Genomic DNA, 12040 nt, shown 5'->3' on the forward strand with positions numbered 1-12040 from the left:
CTGCTCAGCGGGTGAAACATATGCTGCACACGTCTTCTCCATTTCTGCATCAGTAAATCTGTGATCGATACCGTGGTCTATTTAAGAAAGCCGTGAACGTGCACTTATCCCAACTATCTACACCTGGCTTGACATAGCTTCACCTTCTCATCCTGGCTCGGCAACCATGCAACCGATTAAGCCGCGATGAGCAGACCACACTAAGTCAAGCTGCGCTTTTTCAGTTATCCTGGATTTCTTCATTCTACTTTTGTACAGGCCCCAGCTGTCTCGTCTCCAATGTGTTTGTATGTGGTTCGCTCAAACCAATCAGCGCGCAGCTCATCTAAATATTCATGAGCATACCATATTTGGAAGAAAAGCTCTTGTTACAAATAGGGCCATATTCACAGGGTAGTTAAGGGCCCATAAAATAGCATTTGGTCAATTTTAAGCCCAACCAATGTTACATACCCTATTAGGAGACCTTAAGGAACAGTGTGAAATACCCTATATAATCATTCTATCACCCCTTTAAGTACAGTAGCTACTTGAGTAAATGTAGTTACCTTCCACCACTGATTGTGCCAAATTGTTCAACTTTAATAAAGTATATTATTTTATATATTAGGGACTGTTCAGTATTTATGGAATGGACCACCGGAGGAAAATAGGGGAGGGTCATGTCTTTTTATCTTTTGCTGAGGGGAGGGTCATCCAACATTTTTTAGTCTGGTGGTCACCCAACTTTTTTATTCATGAAAAGAGCAAAATTTCAAAGTGGCTTGTTTGGTGCATATTTATCCATGTAGCTCTCAGTCTCGGCCCCCTAGCAGATGGTCTGACCGCATACGTGGAGTTTGCTGGTGGTTCAAACAGGTAATTGCATTGTTTAAAAAATTAGTGGAATAATTACATCTGGCATGACCAGATATTAAATAAATATCTTAAATAACACAAAACAACTAAATGGTGATAGGTAATACATCTGATTTCATATACTGCTTTAGTAAAAAAAAATATTACCTGGCTGATGAAAATGAAAATTACTGTTGCACTAGTCTGGACATCTTGCCGTGCCAACCTTGCAATAAAGGTTTCCTAAATGCCATGTATATAAATGTGATGTCAGCTTACTAATTGATTGCGGGTTTTGTGTAGATTTGGACTTTTATACGTTTATTCCACTTTGTTTAAACGGCGAAGTGGAGAGGCCTCGTATGTGACGCTCATATCGGCCTTGCTGGATACACCGTATCATTTACCTTTTTGTGGATCTACTGATCGCTGTGGATTACTTTTTTTTCGTGTCATTGGATTACGACAAAATGCGGATATCATCCGATCATTTGTTTTTGTTTTCACATATGAAAACGAAAAAACGAAATTATGACTTGATTTTTGGTTTTCCCGTTCTTGCACAGAAATCAGAAAAACCACTTGATATTCTGATTTCCCCTGTGGGTGGTGCTAAATCTGATTGGCAGGATATGCATTCATTGTTTTTCAAATTAAGAGTTTACCCACACTGTATTTGTTAGCCTGTAAAATTAATAGTCTATATGTAAAATGAATAGTCTATATGCATGCTTTTTGTCACCCAATTATTTGGCTTAACTCACTGAAAAAATCTATTGAAATAGCCTAAATGTAAACATGTTCACGCATTGACAGACAAACGGCACGATCTGTTTTTGTAGGAGAGGGGAAGACCCATCTCATCGTTTAATCCTGTTGTGTTCAAAGTCATGTTAAACCATTTTTTGTTCCCAGTCAAAAATAGATAGTACTTTGGTCCTGCTATATACATACATATATAGCTATATACTCCGCTATGTCGCGTTAGCATACAGCTACATAATAATTATACTAGAGTATGCTAACGTTAGATTGTAGTGGAACGAAGCAGCACTTTCTAAGGTCAAAAAACGCAGATAAAGGCTTCTGAACCAAACACTACACAATCGGATATGTTTCAGCAGGAATGTGACCCGGAATTGGGGAGAATTTAACTACAGTGGCAGCTAAGATGACATGTTTACTGCCGTTAGCATGTAGCTACTATAGTGTTTACTGCCGTTAGCATGTAGCTACTATAGTGGTATACAGCAGTGGTGGCTGGAAGAGCTGTCATCCCGTCTTCGAAAGGACACTTATGTACGTTTACACTTCATCGCATTAATAATATACAGTCTATGGTTATTAGTCTTGATTGTTTGTATGACTATTGTATAATAAAGATTTAATACAAAAAAAAAAGTTGTGATGTTTGGTCGCTGTTGGTCGTCAAGTGTTTCAACGCATGCGTGGTACAAATCGCACAGGGACTGAGCCCTGTTCCACGCGAGCCCAACACAGTCCAACTTTTTCCTGAATGCAGATACTTTATCATGTACCAAAAAGACATGGCACTCCTTTCCATAGATCATTTTATTATTTTTTAAATATTTCCCTGCTTTTTTCACGCCTACTACTCTAACCTTTTCTCAGAGTCTCTCTCTTTTTCCAAAGTGACAGATAAAATCTCTTACTTTTGACCCAAACAGGTGTTACTTTATGTGAATGTATACATTTTTAAATGGTTTCTTAAAAATGTCCATGGTAACTTTGGCCCAAAGTAATCTATGATAAACAGTATACTATGTTTCATCTGATTATTTATTATCGTCAAAATAATCCAGCATTTATGTTTTTTAGTACTCGATCGAATTCAAGATGTATAAGCTCAGATCAATGAGGCATACAGGCCATAAATAACAAATATACAAAAAAATGGTATTATTCATAAGAATTTAAGTTAATAAAAACACCTAAAACAAAGAATTAATGTATTATTTAAATTTGTATGATGAGTATTAATGGAACGGTCATTTTGTCAGTCATGACAGACTGAGAAAGTAATTTGTCCCCAGGGCCATACAACTCTACAATGCTTCATTAAAGAGAAGAGGAGAGAGAGACTTCTTTGCATAGTCTGTCTGCCTCTCCTCCCTCTCCACCACTTCCACTACCTCCTATAATAACAGTTATGTACTGACTGTCCACTGGCCCACTGTATACTGTTTACACTGTTTACACTGTTTACTGGCTATATTAGCCCATATATGCACAATCCCTCCCTCCCTCCACCCGCCAGCCTGGACTGAGGTCTAACATAACTTAATACTTGAACAATGGCTGTAACACTATTACTTCAAACCTCTAATATTGACTTCTGATCTCTTATATTGTCCATATTTAATGCTGGTCTCTAGACTTTATCCTTGCACTATTGGACCTATTTGCACTACCACCATGACGCACAATCTCATCCTGAATCACAGGGTCAGTCCCTGTCCTGTCACTGCAAGCGTCTCATACTTATACATCCCTTAGTACATTCATGTGGATTTTTTATTGGAGTATTTTTTCTTTTATTGTCCATGCTATTCATGTGAATTTGCTTTTTTTTATGAGCCTGTTTATGATGTATGTGTATGTTGTGTGTGATGTCTTAAGCTATTGGGACTATTGGGTCTATCTATCTATTTTTGACTGGGAACAAAAAATGGTTTAACATGACTTTGAACACAACAGGATTAAACGATGAGATGGGTCTTCCCCTCTCCTACAAAAACAGATCGTGCCTTTTGTCTGTCAATGCGTGAACATGTTTATATTTAGGCTATTTCAATAGATTTTTTCAGTGAGTTAAGCCAAATAATTGGGTGACAAAAAGCATGCATATAGACTATTAATTTTACAGGCTAACAAATACAGTGTGGGTAAAATCTTAATTTGAAAAACAATGAATGCATATCCTGCCAATCAGATTTAGCACCACCCACAGGGGAACATCGGAATATCAAGTGTTTTTTCTGATTTCAGTGCAAGAACGGGAAAACCAAAAATCAAGTCATAATTAATAATAAAATAATAAAAAGGAGTTGTTTTCTCGTTTTTTCGTTTTCATATGTGAAAACAAAAACAAATGATCGGATGATACACGGACCCTTAACGTTTTATGGTGTGACTGCGCTTGGTTTCTGCATTTGGAGAGGCATCTCAACAGACTGTAGGTCCAACACTGATTATTCACCGTTACATTTTAGTTGAATTTAAGCGTCTGTCTATTGCGTTCCAAGACAGCCGTGCCGCGATTGGATTTCATAAGGGCAAATTGTTAAATTGTTACAATGTATGTTATAATGTTAAAATCTGCTTTAAAAATAAACATATGTGTTTTGGAATATAATGTTCAGCTTCGGCAGCTTTACCTATGTGCTAAAATATACAATGACGATAGTGACAAGTCCATAGTAACCAGTGTTGAATTGGTTATATCTCAGCGTCCTTTGCTGAATGGTCTCAATGTTTTATTGTTTTATTTCATATGAATACTAGTTTACTAGAGGAGTAACTTAGTATTTGAAGTAATGCAGTAATGCATGAAGTGTGCATTTAGTTTCCATGCTTATTGTGTTTCCACAACAATGTTAGTGAGTAAATCTACTGAAATGGCCACCACACCATAACAGAGGAGTGGGATGTGTAAGATGAGAATGCAGAGATTAACTCTTGTACATCATGGCTGTAAAAATCAAATGGTATCTGTACTTCTTTGCTAAGTGCAAACTTGCACGTGAGGGGAGGGTCATGCCTCTTTTTCAAATCATTTTGGAGAGTCATAGGAAAATTATTACTGATGAGGGGAGGGTCACGTTTTTTTAGGTTAGAGGCCACAAAACTCCTCCGGTGGCCCCTTAATTAAATAACGAACAGTCCCTTAGTATAAATATTTTTTTCCAACAGGTCCCTTTGTATGCTTACGTAATAGTCAAATACAATATGAATTTTGCTTGTTCAGAAATGCAGTAAATAGTGGCAGGGTTGGATCAGTGGGTAGAGCAGGTGCACATAAACATATAGGTTTATGCCTCGACGCAGAGGTCCAGGGTTCGAATCTGACCTGTGATGATTTCCTGCATGTCTTCCCCCTCTCTCTCCCCTTTCTCACCTAGCTGTCCTATCCATTAAAGGTGGAAAAGCCCAAAAAAAATAATCTTAAAAAAAAGAAATGCAGTAAATGAGCTCCATTAAAAGAAAAGATTCTGGGCCTCCCTCATGTCTAAACCCCAGCTATACGGCGGTGGGTCTTTAGCTTTATAATAAAGTAAATAAATAATAATCAGCATTGTCTCAGGTCTAAGCTCTTCTGGCAATTTGTTCCACAGTTTATTAACCATACTATTAACCTTGTAACAGTGCTTGTATAGGCCATTTCTAAATGAATGTCACAGTTTGAACTAGCAACATACTGAACATACTGAACATATACTAAACTCAAGGCATTCAGAAATGGCTCTGAACATCATTGCGGCATGAATGGTGATGCGTTCTGTTAATGATGTATAGTACTGAAGTTCATTTGAATGATGATGCGATCATTTATCTTGGAAAAAAGCAACCAAACTACATAGTCAGTGACGAGAAATCTTTAAACTGAACTAAACAAAACTATTTTAATCAGCAAAGTAAGTTCCACCTCTAATTGCTCAATTTTAAATAAATATTAGGTGCCTCACTGAGTATATTGCACCAAAGTGCTTCACAAAGACAAAAACATATGCATACAAGCATTGACACACATACAGTAAATATAATGTACATGTATACATAGATGAGGTTGAAATATAACAAGATTAACCCTTGTGTGTTGTTCGGGTCTGTGGGACTCGTTTTCAATGTTTGCTAAAAGAAAAATTATGCTATTTATTATTTCTTCTAACTCAAACTCATTGGCCTTGGTTCATTTTCTGTGAAGAACATAAAAAATAACTTATTTTCAATGACTGCACACGACCCCCCCCTTACACGTAACTATTACATATGAGGTGTTTGGGTCTACTGAACCTACTTTACCTTTTTTATAATTGAATTTCCTTGTTTTCTCACAAAAACCGAAATTGATCATATGATCAAAAATGTGATCGCACAGGGGTAAATGGCAAATATGAACCATAAATGATAGCATTGATAATCGAGCTAAAGTAAACATCTAGTAAGTATTTTTACATACATTGTTATGGCTGTATTGATTAAAAAGGCTAATAATGTGGTGGGTCCACCAGACCCGGGAACATTGGCTGTGTAACAAAAATATGAACACCACACAAGGGTTAAAGTAGAAACAGTTGAACCACAAATGAAATCAGACAAAAACAGAACATTTGTGTTTATGTTTTCCTACATAGGCTAATACAGTATACTTATACTGTACAGCAGGGGTCACCAACACGGTGCCCACGGGCACCAGGTAGCCCCCAAGGACCACATGAGTAGCCCTCAGGCCTGTTCTAAAAATGAAAATTGAAAATTGACATTATCTGTTTCCCACCTTGTTAAGTCATTGTTGATAATTATTGATAATGAGAAATCATTAACGTGATCAGTGTCTTCACATAGATGACATCATTAATCATCATTAATCATATATAACTAAAGGCAGACTGAGCAAATTTGTTATTTCAGAATTTTTTATTCAAACTGGTAGCCCTTCATATGACTCAGTACCCATGAAGTAGCTCTCAGTTTCAGAAAGGTTGGTGACCCCTGCATGGATGTATTAAGAGAATGGACCCCTGCTGTACAGTATATTCTTGCTGTGATTGTGATGTTTCTAGGTTAGGTTCTCATTTGACCACTAGATGTCCTCCTTCATTTAATGACCGCTTCATCGCGACAGCTGCTGGTTCAACTGTAGACTGGGATTGTTGTCTGTTGCACACACACACACACACACACACACACACACACACACACACACACACACACACACACACACACACACACACACACACACACACACACACACACACACACACACACACTCTCTCTCTATCAGACAGCACATTGAGCTTAATGGCCACGCCCCTCTCGTGAATAACGCATCACCTCCCGCCGACCAGAGGAGACTCGTGCAACCGGAGCTCTTCAGACGTCAGCTCGTGCTCACCGGAGGAAGCAGAATAATGCTCGTAATATCACCAGTCGTGTATTGATACGCTGATACTACTAACCGGTAATGAATGGGGAATTAGAAAGGGTGGGAATCCGCCTCACGCACAACACCTCGTTTGGTTTCTACCGGGGATTTTACGGAGGAGTACACACACCGAGGGGTTTGATATTAACCCGGCCGTGACCGACCTATTATCTGCGGGGCTGGCATTCTTCTTATCGCCGGTGATTTAAGGGAAAACAAACAGCCAAGGTAGGTGTATTGTATTTCGCGTGCTTTTGTGTGTATACGTGTGTGTGTGTGTGTGTGTGTGTGTGTGCGCGCGCGCGTGTGTGTGTGTCAGCGAGGGAAGGAGAGATAATGTAGTAAGATTGTGTTGTGTGTGTGTGTGTGTGTGTGTGTGTGTGTGGCTCACATCATACCAGCACAGCAATAATAAAGAAATCAATAACTATATATAGGCCCATATATATATATATATATGTGTGTAATATAATATGAATATTAATACTAATAGCCTAATAATCTTCAGACCTATTATAAATATAACTGTCTATTGTTGTTTTATATTCATAATGTGCCTATGCTGCCACCTCTTAGTCGATTAGTCGACTAATCGGTCGTTTTGGTCTTAGTTGACTAAGATTTCTTTAGTTGATGACGCATTTTTTATGCTTATTCATGCTTAATTACTCATTTCCAAGAAACTTATGAGCACATTTCTGGTAAACACAAGATTTAAAGTGGTGCTTTTGCAGGATTAATTGTGGAGAAAGTCAGTTTTACAGATGGTTCATTAACTACATTTATATTGTGCTTTTCTAGTCTTAACCACCTCTCAAAGAGCACAGCTGTCGATTACATCAACTAATCGATTAATCCACAAAATCATATAAGTGTTAGTCGACTAAGAATTTCTTTAGTCGAGGACAGCCTTACTATACTGGATGTGATCTTATATTGACTTTAGTTATTGTGGTGAGAGTATAAAACATCACTTTAAAATCCTCCTTACACACCACAGAAACACATTTCCCTCTTGTCTTGATGGCGTTACAGGCACCCCTGTGTAATGGCCTACAACCTGCAGCTGATCCTGTTTCTGATGATTTCACTAGTGCTTGTAAGCCAGACACCAGCACAACATTGTGGTTGTAGCTACTGAAGAGTGGAAAAAGTAGCACATACATAACAATACAGGCTAAAATTAGTGTGGTTGTAGACTGGAACAGATAACCCTCAGGAGGATGTGTGTGTGTGTGTGTGTGTGTGAGAGAGAGAGAGAGAGAGAGAGAGAGACTTTTCCCGCTCTTCTCTACCTGTCTCCCCTTTTCATTTCTGTCCCTGTTTTTCTCCCACATTTACGTCATATTTAACAATGCCCATTGCTTGTTCTGGGCTGGACGTCTGTTTGAGCCAGCTGGTGGTTAACAGTTGTTTTGGCACAAAACTGACATTTATTGTGTGTAAATGACAGGATTATCTCTCACAGTACTATGTCCATTATTAATGTACATCATTCTGCTGGCTCTGAGTGTGTGTGTGTCGTGGCTGCACAGGAAGAGTTCATTCTATCTATCTATCTAGCTATCTAGCTATCTAGCTATGTATCTGCATCTGTGTTTTACTGTCTTGTCTTTTCAGGACATAATTACACTAGCTGTAAATAAAAATATCAACTGAAAAACTGCGCTGGAAATTGTACAAGCAAGAAGCAGCCCTAAAATATTTTTTATAACGCACCATGTTAATGTTTATATGAAGAATTGACCCCCAAAAAGTGTGTGGTGGGTTATACATCCATGGTAAAAAAAAAAAAAAAAAAAGGCATATACTAAATGGTCGTGTTCAGGATTTTATTAATCTATATCAGATCACTCAAACAAATAACGATTTTAATTGGAGAATTGATTAGTTGAACCCAGCCCTGGTTAGCAGTATCTATCTATCTATCTATCTATCTATCTATCTATCTATTGTTTCTTCTGAAAACTTTGAACATGTTCATACAGAAGTGGATCACTCTGACCAAGTTGTGTCTTTGTCATATTTTGACAAAGACCCCCCTACCCCGTGGCTTCTTTTCCTAGACAGTGGCGGTGCAGATGGGTGTAATCCCATGTTAATCTGCCTAACCCTGTACTCATAGTAGGTCATAGTCTGGGTTTAACTCTGCTCTGATTAAAAGCCCCCCCCCCCCCCACCCACCCACCATGTCAGTCATTAGTTTAATGCGATCACTCACACAGCGTCACTAGTGCTAATTAAAGGAAGATATAAAAACCTGAGGACTTGGTTGTCAAGTGCCACCTTTTGCTCAAAACCCTCCTCAAATTCTTAAACCTTAATTCTGACACTTAATACATTCAGTTTCCAAAATAAATATATTCTTACCTGCTTTCACAGATGTAGTTTGGTTCATACATTGTAGCATTTTTCAGCTGTTTGAGTTCCTTTTCACACTACACTGTTTGCTCTGGTCCGAATCAGTTGATGAGTTGGTGAAACAAAGTGCAGCAACGCAAGTCACGTGACAACATTCACATCATTGGCCAGATGTGTCTTTGAACGCATTTCCTAAACTGCTCTTCGATTGTTCAGAATTAATATGCAGGAATATTCCAACGGAAAGATAGTTATGTATTGTAACTCCAGATTCTATGAGTGTAGGCGTAACCCTCTAAGGGCTGGAATGGGGGTGGAATATTGCACCGATCAGCTGCGACAGTGCGTCCCCTTTCCACGGCAGATGCCATGGGGACCCCGCCAGTAGTTGAACCAGGGTAGGGAACCAGGATGCGCTCGCGCGTTCCGGTGCCACCATAATGACCGATAGGCTCTCCTCCTGGACACGTGCCAGGAGGCGAGGAATCAGAGGGACCGGGGGAAAAGCATATAGGAGAGCCCTGGGCCATGGTCGGTGAGAAAAGGCGTCGACCCCGAGAGGTGGGTTGTCCCGTGTGTTCATAGAAAAACCACAGTGTGCACTGTGTATTTTCTTGTGAGGCGAACAGATCCACCTTTGCTCTCCTGAACCTGCTCCACAGCCGTGTGTTGTATGTTGCCATAGCAACAAATGGCTGAGCCTTACCGCGCTGTGAGAAGCGAGTGCCCGGTCATCACAGCCTATGGTAGAGCGTGACCGAGAAAGCAGCACGCGCATGCCTGTGTGTCGGCTGTTTACACAGCAGTGAGTATCGCCCCCCCCTTCCCCCGGACCTGGTTTCGGGAAGACAGCGGTGTGGGCTTCCGTCGGCCGAAAAAAGGGGCCATCGGAAGCGGGATGGAGGCCAAGCTCTGCCGCCGTGGTGGGACTGCTGTCCATCTCCCGGGTTAGGGGAATGCTACTCGGCATTCACGCAGGTTGAGAACAAGAACCTTAGCGGTGGGTAGGGAGCCCGCCCACTGCGGAGGAGAAAGCCGCTGGTGTGGTGCCCCTCTCCTGGAACGGAGACAGTTACCGAAGCTCCAGTCCTCCCAACGGGGAGGAGGGAGAGCCGGCAAGGGAACCGTCATCGGGGGATTGAGTCAGCGGACTCGTGCCCGCCAAAGAGGTCCCCTTCCCGGCTGTGTGGGTGTCCCAGCTGGTGGTATCCTTACCTTACTCGACTGTCCGCTCGGCTGCCATCGTCTGCCGCTTCACTTCCTCCTGCGGTAAACAACCGCAGAACTGCCGGTGGCCGGTGGCGGTGAACGAGGTTGAAGGCACACCTCGCGGCTCGAGTGGAGGGCCAGCGGGAGGATGTAGCTGGTCGGTGGTCGGTACACGACGGACACCGCTGTTCTTCAAACAGCTCGTCGCTGAAGAAAAAATGGGGGAGCAGATCTCTGGTCGCGCCACTGTAATATACAGTATCTGCGGCCGTAAGAGAGGCCCGTGCGGAGCACAGGGCGCAAACGAAATATTCACGACTGCGCATGCGCGAAGGGATTAACCCAATAGCGACAGCCCTTAGATGGCGAAGCCTATACGAAATAGAACTCCCGGTCGTAAACAAATAGAGTAGGAAAAGCCAGCAGACAACACGCCGCTTTTGCAAGTCCTACTATGGAGAGACAACTGCATGGGTTGACTGTAGACCTGATCATCACAGCACAGCGCAGCTGACTACAGCAGCTGGTTTAGGCTAAAAGTGCACAGCTCTTCCAGCAGTTGGGGTGGTTTGAAGTCAGATCACACAACAAATGAACCGCTCCAGAGTTCGTTTGAAAGCATACCGCTTGTTTAGTCGCTTTTGGTGCGCATCCGAGTGCGTTTGATTTTTTTTTTTTACACTTTTTTTGACGTTTCTTTTTGAAGTTTGACTTTTTTTTTCATTTTTCCAAGCCTTTTTGATGCTTTTCCTGATGTCTGAAAATCATTTTAATGAAATGAGCTGGTTTGACCATGGAGATGTGAAAAATATGCACTAGTCCAGAACGCAATTTTTTTTTTTTTTTTTTTTTTTTGCAGGATGGTAGGGGAAGACTCATGAATATTCATTAGGGAACTCATCCCTGATTGGCTAACCCTGACATTCTTACCCTAACCATAACCAATCCCACTCCTCTTGCCTAAACATAACCAATCCCACCAGAGCAGGCAACGAGTACTAGCCATTCAGAGGGAGAGTAGGGTGGGTTTTTCCCCTACCATCCTGCAAAAAACAATTTCGCGTCCAGAACACAGGACCTTCTTCCTGTATTTACTTTCTTGCTCCCGCCCCCAGACACATCTGACCAATAAGAGGAGTGAACGTTCTTGTGTGGTTTGTAGTGATGCATTTTGATTCGCTTGGATTTTTCTCTGTGTGAAACGAAACCGAACCAAGGGGAAAACGCTCCAAGTTTACAAATCATCAACTGATTCGGACCAGAGCAAATTACCCATAGATGTGAAAACGCCCTAAGTAAGGCAGGTGTGAAAGCCCTCCTTAAATACATTTTTCCAAACCTGATTCACCCCCATCTTGGCCCCAGTGCGTTTAAAAATAGGTGATAGGATCTTTATCACAAAATAGTGTGATAAATACTAGAAATTATTCCATAGTGTTAATGTGCAGTGCCTGTGTGAGTGCAGTT

At 40.9% G+C, this 12040-nt stretch overlaps 1 protein-coding gene across 1 annotated transcript in view; it reads left to right on the forward strand.

The window, feature by feature from the left end:
* The first annotated feature begins 6915 nt into the window (after window positions 1-6915).
* The window catches only part of LOC116045006 (protein TANC2-like), an 87463-nt gene continuing 82338 nt past the window's right edge, over window positions 6916-12040 (forward strand). The window contains exon 1 of the mRNA XM_031292500.2: window positions 6916-7231. The gene's annotated coding sequence lies outside the window, so the exon portion shown is untranslated. The remainder of the gene's footprint in view (window positions 7232-12040) is intronic.

This window comes from Sander lucioperca, chromosome 2, assembly GCF_008315115.2.
Source record: "Sander lucioperca isolate FBNREF2018 chromosome 2, SLUC_FBN_1.2, whole genome shotgun sequence".
NCBI classification, from domain to species: Eukaryota; Metazoa; Chordata; class Actinopteri; order Perciformes; family Percidae; genus Sander; species Sander lucioperca.